Below are 17,220 nucleotides of genomic sequence, written 5' to 3' on the forward strand. Positions count from 1 at the left end.
GCGGGGGGGACGGGGAGGCGGACGCAGGGGCGTCCCGGGACACGGCGATCGCTGGCGGGGAGAAGCGGCGGCAAGGCCGGCCGCAGGTCGCGCTTCTTCGAGGGGAGAGGGGGAGCAGAGGAGCGCCGAGCCCCCAAGCCGGGTCGGGCTTGGCCGGATCTGGGGGAAGCAGCCGGCTGCCGGAGAGGTCCTCCCAGCAGCCCTCCGGTGACGTGCTCGGGTGGCATTTCGAGCTCTGCTGTGTAACATACTGTGCTAAGCCCCGTAAATAGAAGATCTTTGATGACAGAAAGCTTACCTAGTTATAAATACTTAGGTTGTGGACAACAGGGGCTCCCAGCTCCGAGCAGCCAGAAACTGCTACATCTGATTAAATGCTCTATATTTAGATGATGACTGAACTAAATCATTCAGTGACTGGGACACTAAAACCATATAAACACCTCTCAAAACTTGATAATGGCTTGTGAAGAAAAGTAACAGGGTAGGAAATGTAACAGACCCCTCCTTAACATCAGTAAGTATACAAGGTTAAGACATGGAGAATATACTAATTCTGGAATGTAGTTTATTGCTAGCGAGAACAATTTAAAACCAACTTCACGTAAATAACTGCCTTCAGATACAGTGTAAGTTGCTTGAATGCTTTCAGCAACTCTGTAGTTACGCAGTCCGAGGAAGCTCAAAGTTATGTTAATATGACAGTACTGGTTACAGGAAGGTTAGTTCAATGGACAAAATAAAAGTGCTTAAACAACTTCTCCTGGGAAGTCTTACTGACAGAGAGGCTTCTGCATTGGGAGTATGAAAAAGACCTGCTCAAGGAGACGTGCCTGCTTTTATTTTTGATGCGTTGCTGTTGCCTTTTGTATTCATTTGCACTAGCCCCACACAGGCATATTTGGGCAAAGGCTGAAATACTTCTGTTCGGAAGAGTCATGTTTACAAATCCTCAGTGAAAACCCTGCAACTACGTTGTTAAGGAAAAGTCAGTATTTGGAAGGTGAGTCAATATCTAGAAATCAAAAGCTGAAAATAGCTTTCAGACTCTTCTCTCAGATGTTTGTCATTTTATGCAACACTTCCCTTGACCTCTAGAGCACATGAAATGCTGCAGTTTGACTTCAGTATGTTGACCTTTCTCAGAGAGCTTGGCAAAAGCCCACAGTCAGATTGAATTTCTTTAAGAGCGTCTGCACAGTATTATTTCATGTCAGTCCACGTGTTTTCTATTAGGAAAAAAACCCAAATAAGGTGCAAACACACAGCAAATCTCCATACAGTCTATTAAAAGGAAATTAATTTTCCTCAGAAGATGCATTTTTTTTTACTACCTGCTTGCTTCATCCTCAGCTTTACTGCTTGTGATTTTTAGTAATTTATTTTGCAATGTTTTTAATAAGGAGTAACTTTTAAAAACCTGTAACGAAAATATTTCATGAAGATATCACAGCATCACATATCTGTAACATAGGAAGTGACTTGCACAGCAAACCAGCAGGAAGAGAAGTCAAACTTCTGCTTCCATTTGTGTTGTCTACTATGGGTAGACTTTCTTTAATTTGTAGCTTCATTGTTCAGGGCTATGTTTATTTAGTGTAAAATTGCCACATTCACATTTGGCACTAATTGTACCTTATCATCTGAGAAGCTATGCGATTTCCTTCAATTCACAGATGTTAGGTCGGCTGGGCAGACACTACCACAACCTGCTTGCTCTGCCAGAGACAGCGGTGTTAGCATTGCATATCACCCTCTGTAACCCTTGCCCCTGTGACCACTCAGATTGTTCTGCTACACTGAAAGACATAGCTGAGGTTTGTTTTCCAATGAAATAAAAGTATGGAAGAACAAAAGTGAACTATTGACAACACCAAACTTTTGAAAATTCTGTTGATTTTATGTGAGAAATAAGAACTTTATGCATTCCCCAGCAAAAGCAAGTCTTTCTCTCTTCACATAAGTTGTTAGGAAGATTCTCTGGTTAACTGGAGAACTGAAGGGGAAAATATGCATCTGGAGATGGGCTCTGAAGCAAGATGGGCAGGATGGGGTTATTCTGGAAAGCTAGATTTTATTTTAATATTTAAAATGTAGAAGGATCTTTCACTGATCATTCAAGTCTTCTTATGGAGTCAGTTCTCCATATTTTTTTTTTTAAGTAGCAACAGAAGATTGCATGTTCTAGCATTCAAAAAATAACATTAGTGTAGATTTTTCAACATAACTTAAAATACAAATCTACATGTTGGCTGAATAATAACAGTTACAAGGCTGAGATTCTATTTACCAAAGTGCTTTTTTTTAGCTTAAAAAAACCAAACTTGCTTGTTTTAGTAAACTAGGCAGTAAACCATAATACATAGATTCTCACCAGCTCATTGCATTTCATTTACTTTGCAAGTCTGCTTTTGCTCTCTAGTATCTAAAAAAAGAGTCAGTCTATAATATCTCATTTTCAAAGCACTACATATTTATCTTTCTCAAGGATGCAGTTGTCCAGGCTAACTCACATAATGTAATCTTTTACAGTTACCCATCAAGGAATTAATTTTCCTTTGTAAATTATTCCCCACAAGTCCCTGATAATTTTTGTGGGCCCTTTCCAGAAGATTAAATTGAAGACTTCATATTAACCTTTAACTTCAGCCATTTAGCAGAAAACTTGAGAGAAAGTTCATTTTAAATATTTAGCAAATAGCTAAACTTAATAAATAAAAAAAGTGAAACTGAAGTTGGTGACTCAGATCCCAAGAAAATTAAGCATTAGTAGGCACCTCCAACTTGACTTTTGTCAAGTGCAAAACTTAAAGGGCACCCATCAACAGTTACTGGTTTCAGTCTGTGAGTTCAGGTAATTCAGTTGTATGCAAAAAACGTAAGATGAAAATTGACATTTAGTAGTGCTTTTTGGCCTTTCTGTATTGATGGAACATTCAAACTTTGAGGGAGAGTAGAGGCTGACCATTTGATACACATTTCTGGTTTGATTTGGGCAATATTTACTAATTACTAATTACAATATTTAATAATTACTAGCACTTAAGTAAACAAAATTAGCTTTACTGTTATAAATAGTCACATTCATTTGTTAATGAGTTAATAAACTGCTAATGGTTAGATTTGTGGCATTCAGGAGTCAGCTCCCTGCACCAGCCACATAGACCCATGCTTGCCAGCTGTATGGGAACACGTGCTGCTAGTCGTTGGCATAGGTTCTTAAATTTGCTTCCTGGACTGCCACATTATGGACCATATGTTGACCCTCAGTATTCTAAGATTAAAGCAAACTGGATAAGGAAATGATAACCTGGGAAGAAAAGTACCTCCTGGATACAGCGACAGGGGCTTTGGAATCCCGGATAAAATCCCACACAAGTGGTCTTCTAGGATGGGGGAGCTCAGCTGCTCCAGAAGAGTAAGGAGCAAAACGGCAGGTGCAAGGGAGAAATTGTTTAAAAAAAGATGGGTGACAGTGCTCAAAAGATTGGATATTAGGAAAAATTTCTTCACTGAAAGGGTTATCAAGCATTGGAACAGGCTGTCCAGGGAAGCGGTTGAACAACCATCCCCAGAGGTTTTGAAAAGACATGGTTTAGTGGTGGACTTGGCAGTGTTAGGTTTATGGTTGGACTGGATGATCTTAAAGCTCTTTTCCAACCTAAATGATTCTAAGATTCTAAAAGATCACTGGTCTCCACAACTGCAGGGGAATGAATTGCCAACTGACATTACACAGATGAAAAATTTGTTTGCTTAGAAACAGATTCAGCAGGCAATTGAAGTTGAAGGGGAAGGGCTAAGGGGTTTCAATTATAATAGGCCACCCAAAATTCATCATTACTTTTTTTTTTTGAAAGAGGCTATAAAATACCATTCAATTAGTAGACCTGAAAATACCTACACCAGGCTGTGTTTAGGACTGAAGCCATGAAGTCACTGACTGGCCCAAGGCAGAATAAAGACTTGTGGGGGGGAGACTGTTCTGGTAAGGAAATTCACGTAAAAGAACCCACTTCAAGTGAGACAGTTTCCAGAGGGTCAGTTTAGTATGCCCAACAGGAGCAATGCTGGGCAATCCAAAGAGGTGCTGAGGAGCACTGAATGTGTTAGAATTTCACTGGGACAAGCAAGCTCCGTTTGGGAAAATGTACCATTGGGAAGAAGAAAAAAAATGGCAATGTGCTGGAGGCAGTTTTGCCTTGAGGAACTTGTAGGTCTCAAGGAGAAAATAAAAAGGGTCAGAGCAACACTAGTTTATATACAGAGCTTTTCTTCAAATGGTTTACATGGAAAGGATTTCTCTGAATACATTCACAGACTAGATACTGGAGAGAATTTAGATATTAGAGACGAAAATAATTTGTCCTGTTGTAAACTACAGTTTATGGGACATTGAAAGAGAAGGATATAGAGCAAAAAGTTGCAAGGTGGGTGTAGAAGATGACTACAGACAGTAAGAGGCCTGCAAAATTAAAAAAAAAAAAACAACACACCATTAAGGAATATGCATAAAGAGAGGCACAGGAGATATTGGAAACATGCTTAAAGAAATGAATATTAGGTTTGTGGCAACATTTGGCAAAGGTATAGTCTATGGAAATTTTATATTAGTTCACCTGAGTGAAAGATAAGCTCTCTGGATATGCACCTTATTCTAGTATTAAGTGAGGTAGCTGAATTGGTCAGTATGTGCAGGGGAAAGATCTGGAAAACAGAATTCCTTCCAAAAACCTAGGCTGATCAAAGTGGGGGGAAGGTAGCTGGATGTTAAGAATTTGTAAAAAAGAGTTTGTGAAAGAAATAAGGAGCTGTACTAATGCGAATAGTTAAAACAATGTCATAGCACATACTTAGGAGCTCAATCTAAATGAAAATTAAGCTGTTTACTTACTATGGGGATAAAGAAAACCCTAACCTGGATACACACTTTATGAATATAGCTATGTCAGGTCCTGAAGGGAATTTCCACTGACCAACTCTGAGGTCAATGGAGGAAATTTTCAAGTAGGGAGTTTGAGGAAGAACTTCAGCCATGTTCCCTTGTTTCAGCTGAATTAAAAAGTGTCAAGAAAATCCTTGTAAGATGACGTGTGTTTCTGTTAAATCATTGCAAAGTGTTGCAGCACCTATGCTTCATAACTATGATGAGACCTGGGGAATTTAAAGCTAGTGTTAAGTTTTTCATCACAGATACTTGATGGAGTCATAGAATAGCTGTATTGGATCAGCAGAGGGTCAACTAGGTGAGCATCCTGTTTGTAATGATGGTCCCCATCAGGGCATACATACCTAGGAAAAAGTTGTAAAAGCAGAACAAGAATAATAATATTTTCCCGGAACATTCTTTTACTCTGATTTGCAATCTTAGGGATATCCTGAGAAAGAATTTTTTTCCTAAGTTTCAAGTTGCTTTTGGAACAGCCATGAACTTTCAACATCCACAAAAATCATGCTGCAAGGAGTTCCACCACTTATTCATGCTTATGTGAGTGAAGATACAGCTCTCCAAACATTCATGTGTTTCATTTAGTATTTTGTAAGGGATGGTGAAAAATTGTTCCCTACTCGGCACAATTACTGCTTATCATTTTATCAAAATACTTTGGCCACCTGAGCAAACTGTCTTTTCCAAAATGAAGATTGCTCCTTTAGTGAATTGTTCTTCACATGAGAGCACTTTTGTACCTTTTATCATCTTTGCTGTTCTCCCTATCCTTTTCCAATTTTATTATCACCTGTTTTGTAGTGCTGGAGGAGGGACAGGCTGCAAGAGGGGGAACAAAACAGCATTTAAAATGATTTTTATTAGAACTAGTGCCTTCTTAAATTGTTCCTTAACTATTTTTTGCCCCACCTCAGTGTATTTTAACATTTTAGCCTATGAAGATTTATGATCCTTTTTTCCTCATTGGGACACAACTCTAGTTTTTGATGGGTTCATTTTTAACACCTTAGAAGAAAAGCAGTGAAAAGAAATCCCAACCTAAAGTCTTCACGTACTCAGGAAGTTCTAATCAACGCACAGAACTCACCAAAAGTAGGAAAAAGGTCTTATTGTAACTAAAAGCTGCTGTTGTAAGCCAGCTTGTATTGCAGAAAGCTTTCTACTGACACTAACATGTCCATTGTATGTGCTGATAATGATCATGTAAACCCAGACATAGTGATGAGATCTGTGGGGGTTTTTTGGTGACTGGCGAGCTGGTATCCTGAAGCCCACTGCTTTAGCTTCTGTGGATGCAGCAGTAATGCCTTGAGTGTTTCTGTCAGGTCAGAGATATTTTTAGCTTGAGCAACCAGTTTCCCCGACAACATGAAGTATGTAAAAGCAGTATAAGGTAAGAGTTAAACTATCACCTTCAAAAAGTTATTTGTGCTTCAGTTAAGTCTTTCATCAAACACTTTACAGGAATTGTTACAGAACCAGTTGTATAACCAGGATACTGTTTTGTTTACCATTTGCTGGCTATGGAATCAATTTGTCATTTTCCTCCATTTAAATGATATACAGCAAAAACTGAGGCATTTTCAGAATGGTTAAAGAGAAAATAAAAAGCAATAGGACATAAGCGTTATGTTTCCCTATCAAGAATATTGAATATATGACAAAAGCAAAAAAATTCTGATTTATGCTAACAGGCAGATGATACTATGAGAGCACCTGAACAGAGGGCTGTTCCTCACACGCAAGGATGAGTTTTGAGGCTTTTTGAAAACAACTTTTTGAAACACGCGGGCAGCTTGCCTGTATTACTTATTTTGTGGTATAACTTGAGCGTATAGCTCCATGGTAAAGCTCCACTACAAGAGGAATATGATCGTTTTAATGAGAGAATTTAAGAAGTGGGGCTCAGTACCAAGCTCTGCAAGGCCAGGCTTCTTTACAGCTTATAGTTGATCAATGCTATCTTTATCAGACAGCTGCCCAAGTTCCTGGAGGTATGCCAAACCTTTTTCTCCCCAAAAAATGCACCTCTATTTAATAGAAAAGTGATGTATTATTATATACCACTTCACCTCTAGCACTGGAAATTAATGGTGCTTCTGTAGAAGCAGACGATCCCTCCGTGGGCCTATCAGCAGACATACCTCGGCAGGACAGAAAGCCACGGTCTCTCTTCTGGAGCAGCGACGAACAGTTACTTGCGATTCCTCCAGATGTTCTGCAAATGCAGTTCCTGCTTATGGTGCACACTTGCCACTTGCACGGTGGTTTTCCCTAAAGTGTCCTTTGGGGAAGGAGAGTGCATGCTTAGGCAGGTAAGAGGACTTTGAGCTATTTGGAAAAGGGACAAAGTGTGAAATCAAGAAACAAGGACTATTGGAAGACTTAGCTGATTTCTGCAAAACTCCATTACTTAACATTTTGCTTTGCTATTTATTTTCTGTTTTAAGTAACTAGTATTCTAGCTAGGAAAGGCATTGGAGGTAGTAAGGTCTGATACTGTATGGGGGACTATTACTAACATTCATATTATTCTAAAACTTCTTAAATCAATTTCTGATTTGTGGCTGAATGACTTGCTACTATATAAGCTAGCTGGCTTATCTTTGTGGTTCTACAGAAGTAGAAAAGAAACAGTTTAAAATGCTAGGCATGAAGTTTTTCCTCTTTCACAGATACATATTTTAAAGTATATATTACTAAAGGGACATTTTAATATGAAAATCAGTTTACCATCTGTCATATCAAACTGTAAGGAATAAGATTTTCTTTCCCTTAAGAAGCTGTGAGTCCTCCAGTCTAATCTCAAGTTTGAGGTATTCTCTGTAGGTCCAGTTTGTAGCATCCCCCCTCCCCCGAGTTACAAGTGAAGACCAAGGTCTTTGGGATTTCAACAGATGCACATAAGATAGCTTATACCACCACCCACGGAACTGGGAGGCCTCAGATAGACCTCAAGTTGGGGTCAGTGCAGTTCAGATGCAAGAGGGAAGATTTTTTTTTTTTTCCTTGAGAAAGTAGATTTTGCTTCAGAAGATATCAAAATGGAGAAGGGATTCTCTAATATCATCCAGGTTCCTAGCAGCCCATGTATGAGTCTCATAACCAGTATTTATCTAGGACAAGTAGTAAGTTCTCCACTGATCACCATTCAGCTTGGATATGGTAAACTGTAGATCAAGTACTAACCTATCACCATACTGTGGTGTATTGTCTACATCCAGTGTGTTTCTGGGATGTATTATGGTCAGGAAACTTGGAATACCAGTCGGTATCAATTCTGAAAAGCCCATGTATCTGGTGTTCTCCTGGACCACAATGGTGGGGACCAACACCCAGCTGTGCTCTCCTCTCCATTTTCCCCTTCAGTTGTTTGTTAGGTCTGGAGGAAAAGTCAAGCTACCTATACAGCAATGGCTCTCTCTTCTTCCCTGAAGCCCAAGGGCAATAGTTAAAAGCCAGCAAAAGAAAGGAAAAAAACTGAAATAATGGATTATCTGGAAGAGCAGTTTCTGCAGTGAGGAGACATGGAGTTAGTGCGTTTAGTCCAAGGTGTCTTAGTTCAAAGCTGCTCACCTGAGTTTCACCAAGAACTTAGAACATGCACCGATCTCCACTGGATGCTCACTTTGCATTACTTCTACAGTCAGGAACGTTCCCGTCTCCCACCAAGTCTTCAGAGATGCTGCTCACCATGCTCACCTGCAGAGAAAATGACAACTTTTCCCCACTGAAAGCTGTCTATGAAAACAAATGCTTCTGTATATCCTGAGTGCTGATGAACAAGATACAAAGCCTTACCTATATTTGATCCTTTTAACTCACTAAGGACAGACCATCCTGGCAAACTAAAATTTAGCAAGTGTATTCTACCTTACCACATTCCTTCTTCCGCCTTCTCCTACCTTATCATCTAATGCAGGCTTTTGCATTTGACAGCCTTAGAATAAAATTCCTTTTGTTCATTAAGAAAGTGTATTTTCTTGTATTAAGACATGTAAGCTCCAGCCTAGACTTGAGGAAACTGAACATCTTCAGACAAAGTTCAGCAACCTTCATACTGGCTCTTAGTTCTTATCTCTTGAGGTCCCAGATGTCTGTTTCCAAGCACATACTGTTCATGGTGAGCACATGAAGACCACCCCTAGTGTAGAATATGCTTATTTGGGCTACCTGCACCACCAGGTCTTTAATGAATTAAAAGTCTTGGCCTGGTCCCAAGAAACAATCAGCCACTTCTCTCGCAGAATGCTGGGCTTGTATTGCACTTTTCCAGAAAAAAAAGCAACTCTGTGCAAGAAGCTGGTATACTTGGGAGCTCTTTGGACCCATCCCGAATTTGAAATCCACAAAGGGGCTGCTAGGTTGGCATTGATTCACCCCAGCTTTACAAGTGGAACACCTATTCGCACTTTGTCCCCTGCATTACGAGACATTTGAACCAAGACTTTACATCCAAGCTTTGCTATGAACACTGCGTTCCCTCAAGCATCACTCAATTAGGAGACATCATCAGGCCCTATTAAAAACAGTTCTTCTCAATTACCCTACTAAGGGATTATTAAAGGCAATAAGTGACACACATTATACCAGTAAAGAGAGATGGAAGAACTCCTCACCTATACTGAAAAAAAAGTCCATCTTTGGAGCACGTGTATGAGATATTCAAGACTGGCTCTTGCTTCCCTGGGGCTGAGACTGTTAGTTCATCAAAACAGGTTTACAAACAGCAGCTCTAGGATTATCACTCACCTCTCGGAACAGGACATTTGAAATGGTAGCAATAGGCATAGTAACATGTTTTTCTCACCATTTTTATATTTTGCTGTGTTCAAAACCTCCTCTCTTACAAGGATACTTCCAATTTTCTTCTGAAGTTTCTACCAAGATAAAGTGGCCCTGATGATTACGACAGCCAGGACAGGATCTTCTTACCTTTTGACATGTAATCCAAGGACCCTGTGTCTGCTTTCGACCTGATGTTTGAATGTGGGCAAGATCCATCACCTGACATTCCCTTCACATGGCGCTGTGGCTGCTAGATGGTGCCTGGCTTAGAGTGTGCCTACCTTTCACAGGAAAAGGATAGACTGATTAATAGCAGAAAAGATCCTACAAGCTGTAACACAGCTAAATGAAGTTGTTCTATGTTGTTGTTTGACAGGTTGTTTCCCTGGCTATTTTGCCTTTAACCCTAGACTACAAACTTGCCAGTAGTGTAGTTCAGGCACATTTAATGGCCGTCTTGTGACCACAGGTAGATGACTTCTCTTCCCAACTGTTCCATCACCTTACGTTTTCTCAGGGAGCAAACAAGAATGTGCTTTGTTAAGAGCTTTCCCAACTGGGGAGTGTTCGTGATTCTATCACTCCTAGGTCAACCTTTTAAATACAAGCCAAATATACTCCTTTGTATTCCTCTGAGGAGGAAATTCCCTGGTTGTCATCACTGCTTTAGAAAAAACAAAGATATTTACAGAAGACCCTATAAGTTTTCCTTTTCACAGGAACACGTTTTGCCCTTCAAGATGTCCAAGTCAAGACATCTGTTCTTTTTTAAACTGAACATTAAACACAATTTAAGTTTATTTGTGAAACCCGAGATCTCTCTACATCATTTTTAACATGTGATTCAAAGGCAAAAGTTCTGAGATTATCACATTCATCTCACTTGCCCTGTATCTAAGAATTCCACACCTATCACTATTTAACCTGCATGCCCTTAGAAAGTGTTGCATATTCAAGTGCTCAACTAAACACCTTTTGGAGACGGGGGGGTGGGGGTGTTGTGTTTTCTCCCCAACATATGCATTTTTGCTAAATACAGGGATTCTAAGATAGACTGAATATCTGTTTAATAGCAGAGTCTTTCTTCAGAGTCAAAAAACTACCGTGATTCTAAAATATATGCCTTGATTACTGGGCTCTAACCACACCCAGCCATCTGATTTTAAAACCAGAATTGCTAAGTTAACGCATCCTTGTATCTTGAAACGGCACACAGACTTTGAACCTTACATGTTCATCTTTGTGTATTAAAATAGAAAAAGGTTGCTTCAAAAGGACTTAGAAATTTAAGAGATGCTTAAAACACATTATGCATGACTGTCTCTTGTTCTTCCAGAGACTACAAAAATCGGAGTGGATCATCATCTACCTGCAGCTGTACTGGAGTTACTATCCTAGTTGTTCTTTACTAACTCCACAATAAAACTACAGAAGCATTTTAGCATACTTCAGTACCAAATGATCTGCTTTAGCATAGCCCATCACTGAAGGCAGTTTGAGCTCACCTTGCTGAGATGTGAGCACTACCTGATTTACCTCAATGCCATTCACACCCGAGTGGTGAGTACACGTTAATGCACCTCAAAGTGCATTACAAACTGGGAGGCTTCACTTTTCAAAAGCTTAAGTCGGCAATGCTTTTTCACCATTAATCTGTATACTCCTCCTCGCTCACTACTCAATGAAAGCAGTAATCTTTAGAAATGTTACACTAAGGGCAATAAACTGGTGAAGTTTAGATACTGCTATTAAGAAAACAAAATGCTGTACTTCCTATTAGAAATCTGTGCTCATTTCAACAGTTAACCTAAGAAAAGACTGACTACCTCAAAGCAGCAACTACTGGGTCTGAGACTTACTCATCAGTTCAGGCCACACAAATATTAAGATCATTTTCTTGGATAGAAACATGACCACCTGAATGGCTCAGAACATCAACAAACCAAACTCTATATTTCAGATTAGTATACCATTAAAAAAATTGCAAAGTGCCATTTATTACACCATTCCCATTGTAAGATCACTTGTTTGCTACTTGGTTTTGCACAGAACACATACACACAGAGAAGTTACTTTAAATCCAATGGATTTAAAACCTTCCAGATCCTTCTTAACTAGAAGATCGATCTCACTGGAGTTAATCCCATAACTGGATTTAAAAAAAAAAAATTCTGAGAGGTTGCATTAGCATTATGAAAACATAGTGGAGCAAGGCAGCAGAGATTTCTCAACTACATGAATCCAGCTTCCACTGCACTCGCTGCTAAAGCTTAAAGCCACCTAAAGCTTGTGGTACCTTCAAGACTTCCAGTGAGAGAAGTTAGGACATTTTTCCCCCCTCTATATTCAAGTCTAATCTTCCATTAGCATGAAACCTGCAGCATATTTCTTCATTTGCAAATTTTGACAGATTTTAATGACGTACATACTGTGGTTTTCTTCAAAGTAGCTTTTAAGCATCCCACTAATTCAAAAGGAAGTGTAAACTAACATACTTCTGTAAAAGTGTAGGTAATAGGAATAAAGGACAGTTTCACTAGACTAGTTTAAGTCAAAGTTATATATTGCTCACTTCTTGGTGAAAGTACTACTCACATATACACCAGTGATTGTCACTGGAGGTTTGTCTTCTGCTAAAAATATCTATTTAAGCACATATACAAAACTCAAAAATTCTGTTGAAAACTGTGGACTGGAAACAGGTTAACTTGTTAGAACAACTGTTTGCACTAGAAGAAAAAAGGTCTCATTGCACTATCTGATGGAAGCCTTTGGCCACAATCTGAAACAGGAACAGTCCTTTTATAGCCACTTCAGCTCTTCCAGATGCAGGGACTAGGTATTTTTATCTGTCATCTCAAATGCTGTAGTAATGAAGATTAAAATCACCTTCCAATTCTGATACATCTGCATTATCAAAATATGAATTATAATTTATCTTAGACTAGCTCTCACCAGTGTTTTCTAATACAGATCTTCATTCTAAAGTATGCTGAAATTGCACCTTAAGAAAAGCCCTAATTATTAATGGGATATCTATAAAATTGCCTTTGTTGGATTCTCACAGAGGAAGCTTGCTAATCCCAAATTAGCTACATTTACTCATATAGTTTTTAAATAACCACTACTAGTGACAGAATTAGGTGCATTCTTCATTCCACTAAAGAGAAAAAAAAAAAATCTGAAAAATGTTACTTTAAATAGCAGAATAATACTGGAAATGCTACACTTGGAACCAGGAACCCAGTACCTGATATATTCAGTTCCTGACTTTCAATGACTGACTGTGCTCATGGAAAATCCCTTAAGCTACTATGATTGCTAACCCATCAGTTTAAAAATACACACCAAATGATCTATGAAGCGTTTCAGAGATTTTTAGATCTGAAGTATTTAACATTAAACAGTATCAGGTTACACTCAACAGATTTACACTAAACATTTACTTAGCATTGAAGTGGACACAGTAAAATTGAAGAGTTAAAGCCCACAACCTCCCTAATAACTGCAGATGCAGAGCCAATTAAACAGTCTACTGAAGTTGGATTTTAAGTACTGCAAGTCATTTAAGTACTAGAATGTCTATTTTTACTTACCATTATCTTCTGTGCAGTCAAATGGCATAGGCTATTCTACTGGCTGTGTAGCAGAACTAAGAATGCATTTCGTAACTTCCTTAGCGCAAAGAAAATAAGCAGTAAGATTCAATGTCTTTTCTATGCATTAGTGACCAAAACAAGTAAAACTGTATTGTCACACTAACTGTGCAAACAGAGATAGTGAACTGTCACCATTAATCAGACAAATATATCATTCTCAGACTAGAGGGAATCCAGATTTCTGGCACTGCAAGTTTTACCTAAATTACTGTCAGAAAGTGTTGGCTTTGGAGTAGACACTAAGTTTCATGAACATTCAGGAATGAAACAACTCTTGGAACTGAAATGTACCTTGTGATTCAAACTTTAAATATTCAAGCTGTATTTAATTACCTATTACCTACATACTGTGACTGTGTTTTCTAGAACATCACAGATGCTTTTTTCTTCTTTTTTAAAAAAAAAAAAAAAAAAAAGCTTTTACCATGAACCTGGAAGTCTGACCATCTAAAGAAGCTTTCATGAAGATAGCTTAAATAATGTAACCCAATGTTTCCAGATGAGTTCAGCTGTGCAACATCCAAGAGCTGGCCATTTAAAGATATGTATGTTTGTGGGGAAAAACTAGTAACCAGTTGGCAAGAAAGAGATATCATTACATGAGACAATCACCCCTCTCTCCAAATTCTAAGTAAACTAACAAGCTAGTCCTAGTGGCACTTTCCAACCTATCTAGCTACTGCAACAATCAAGGCAAAGGAGCACCAAAGAAAAGCCACTCTTTCATCCTGTGGATTTTATAACACAAGTAAGTATAATTAAACACTTGCAAAGTGTTGACCAGATGACTATGTGAAAGTCGGTCTCCCAGAAAAAAAGTTTAACATCAGAGCTTCTAGGAAGCTTTACCTTTGTTTGCACTAGATGGCTGTAAAGTAACAATAATTAATTTATTCCTTCTCCCCCCACTGCCCGTATTAAGGATCAAGGAATCTTCAGCCTGACTTCCTCTCCTGTTGCCACGTGCCATTTTTATCTGACAGAGCAAATGACAAAGTACAATCTGGTGTTTCCTCTGCCCAACTAATGCAACTAGCTAGCCCCAGCCAAGATATGTCATGTGCTGGTGCTGGAATTAATTCAGCAAGACACTCTGCAAAGACAGACTTTTAAGTCCATCATAGCCAGTCAAAGTTGGAATTCATAAGCTTCAGGCTATGAACACAAACTCAAGCTCCAACTTTACCGATTTCAATTCTCAGAACACTACGTTGTAAAGTTTATTGCCTTATTGCCTACTTTCAAAACCTGCTATTTCATTTTAAACAATTAACATTTCCCACTAAGTTTTCACTAACACAAGTGAGAGAATAACAATCTTAATTTTGTGGAATATATCAATTTGAACACACTCTTTTCAGCAAATGTTTATGTCCATGTTGCCTTTCAATTTTATTTATTAAAAAAAAAAGTCTCCCCTCGCTGATGTATGGAAGCATTGAAATAAATGCTAGGCTGAACAGAAAAGTTAAGCCTCTGAAGAATTATCAAAGGCACAAGGGAAAAAAATAAGTTGCAGCCATATGTAACATTTCTATCCTGAAATATTAAGTTGGGAATCCTACCCTCAGAGGAAGCTAAGTTTATTTTAGACTATGTCACACCCCTCACCCCAAACAAGAACAGAATTAGTAGTCCTTATTTTAGATTTTAAGACAGTATTTAGGTAAGAGTTGTACAATGCAGAAATTCAGAAACTGGTCTTAGTATCTGTAATAACAGCCTTCCTCCAAACAGTAAAAACACAAACTTAAGTTCTGGGTCGTAACAAATCTCCTCTTTAAAAAACTTAAAAAAAAAAAGTACAGTTGTATGTCCTGCAAGAGACCCTTCCAACAAAAATGAATATTAAAACAAGAGTATACTTTAAAAAGCTGTGTATTGGAGTGTTTATAAACCAGAAGTGTTAAGCAGCAGCAGCAGTTTCTGATTTCTTATTAAATTCAACTACGCTTCAAATTTAGGAACACATTACAAACCAATGTGCAACTATGCTAGCTTATACTCAAACCTTTGCAGGTGTTTCAGTAAGGAAAGCCTCCTATGAGAATAAACAGAGGCATCACAATACATTAAGTCAACACTTGCCTTCAACATGCCAAAAAGAACTGTGTTATACGTCCATTTGTCACCAAAGCACCCAGTATGAGATGCATTATTGCTGTAGAACATTTCAAGTTTACCAACACCCAAGTGCAACCAAACTGATGTTGTATATATGCACTTGCCCATTCTCACCAGTATTTCCACTTAATAATGAACGGTTTTTCTTTACACAATCAAATTTAAAGCTTTGAAAATAACATTTTTTTGATTTTAGTTTTTTTCCCCACAATATTAATCACCACATGCAATTTAGTTTTCTGATCATTTTGCTAAAAAACTGCACCCATATCAGAACAGTGCAAATCATATTTAATTTTAAAAGTTATAATGGCTTGAGTTCATAATTAGAGGGAACACTGTCAAGATCTTGATATTTTGCTCACTCACCATTGCTTGCATTCCATTAAAAACAAACGCTTTCCTGTCAATTTTGCCTTTTTTTAACATTTTTAACAACAGTCCCCCATGCTTTTATCAGAGCTGAAATTAAGGATATGATCCACAATTTCAACACATGTAGTGCCTTAATAGCAAAGTTTTTATGCACTTCCATCAACTGTTATAATTCCATAAATATATTATTTCCCCCCCCCCAACATATTTCCAGACTAAGAACTAGTCACTAGCACTTGTGATCCCACAAGTGTTTCAAGTTTTTCAGCAATGGAGAGATTTCAAGATTAAGAAATCTGAGGACTTCCCCCCTGTGTACAGCCCCCAGTGTTTTCATTTTATAGCAAGTTCAAAATTTGTTTCCACATCTTGACAGTGTTCCTTATAAAACCATATGACAGTAAAAGTGCCAGTAGGCATGGCAACCTCTTTGAAGGGAGCATTTAAACTCCTTGGCACTGGGAATGCCAGCACCAAGGATTACATTGAAATTCAAAATTATACTTAAGGCTACAATTAGCAAACCCACTTTCCATAAGCCTAATATTCTATCACTAGATTTGAAAATTCAGAAGCTAATGCAACTGTATACTTTCATGCCCAAATCCGAGGAAAAAATTACTTTTCTTTAGCAAGGGCAGCATATGAAACTGTGGTAGCAAACGTCTCTTACGCACTGACTACTCATTTCACCATCATTCACTTACTTTGTCTTAAAGTTCAAAACTGGCAAGGCACATTTACATATTCCAATGAATACTTGACAATTTTAAATTACACTTCATGTCCCAGCTATCCCAGTAATTGACATACAACATACTAAAATGGTTTATTAAGATAACAACAAAAAAAAAATCAATTAATGTGAAACATACAGGCTATTGGCAACCACTATTCTAAAAATTATGTAAATACAAGTAAACATACTGAAATGTGTGCGATTCTAAGTTTTTAACCAGAAGATCTCTGTACTAACACACATTTATATTAATGACACATAAAAAAAATAAAAACTTTATTACAAAAATAAGTTACACTCGCCTCCAGCTTACAGTATAAAACAATTTTATTTGCAGGAATGCAAAATGATTGTTTGCCATGAGCATTTTCAACATATGACATGTCTAATTTTGTTAAAATTTGCATTTACTGGGGGAACTGGTGTGTATAAAACCTTAACTAGGTATAAGCTTCAATTTTCATTGTGGTGCCTATGGGTATGTAGTATAACTGCAGTATCCCTTTGGGCAGGGGGTTAAGGGAAGCTCTTTATGCCAAGTCCAAAGTAAGTCATAATTTTACCTATCTTTTACCTATACGAAGCTG

The 17,220-nt window shown here is 38.2% G+C and overlaps 2 protein-coding genes and 1 long non-coding RNA gene across 8 annotated transcripts in view; 1 reads left to right on the top strand and 2 right to left on the bottom strand.

Moving 5' to 3' along the window:
- The window catches only part of SNX14 (sorting nexin 14), a 67,643-nt gene extending 60,415 nt beyond the window's left edge, over window positions 1–7,228 (bottom strand). The window contains exon 1 of the mRNA XM_075498310.1: window positions 7,093–7,228. The gene's annotated coding sequence lies outside the window, so the exon portion shown is untranslated. The remainder of the gene's footprint in view (window positions 1–7,092) is intronic.
- Window positions 9–14,890, top strand: LOC142408171 (uncharacterized). Of its 3 annotated transcripts, none has more exons than XR_012775197.1 (4): window positions 9–1,003; window positions 7,027–7,263; window positions 11,073–11,296; window positions 13,813–14,890. It is a non-coding gene; the product is annotated as an uncharacterized LOC142408171 (long non-coding RNA). The 3 variants fall into 3 exon arrangements; XR_012775198.1 differs by having other exon boundaries at window positions 7,054–7,263; XR_012775199.1 differs by lacking the exons at window positions 11,073–11,296; window positions 13,813–14,890 and adding an exon at window positions 8,595–8,720.
- A 1,039-nt stretch (window positions 14,891–15,929) lies between these two features.
- Window positions 15,930–17,220, bottom strand: part of SYNCRIP (synaptotagmin binding cytoplasmic RNA interacting protein) — a 26,331-nt gene continuing 25,040 nt past the window's right edge. For all 4 annotated transcript variants that reach the window (XM_075498317.1, XM_075498316.1, XM_075498315.1 and 1 more), the window contains exon 12: window positions 15,930–17,220. This exon is cut by the window's right edge. The gene's annotated coding sequence lies outside the window, so the exon portion shown is untranslated.

Source organism: Mycteria americana, chromosome 3, assembly GCF_035582795.1.
Source record: "Mycteria americana isolate JAX WOST 10 ecotype Jacksonville Zoo and Gardens chromosome 3, USCA_MyAme_1.0, whole genome shotgun sequence".
In the NCBI taxonomy this organism is placed as follows: Eukaryota; Metazoa; Chordata; class Aves; order Ciconiiformes; family Ciconiidae; genus Mycteria; species Mycteria americana.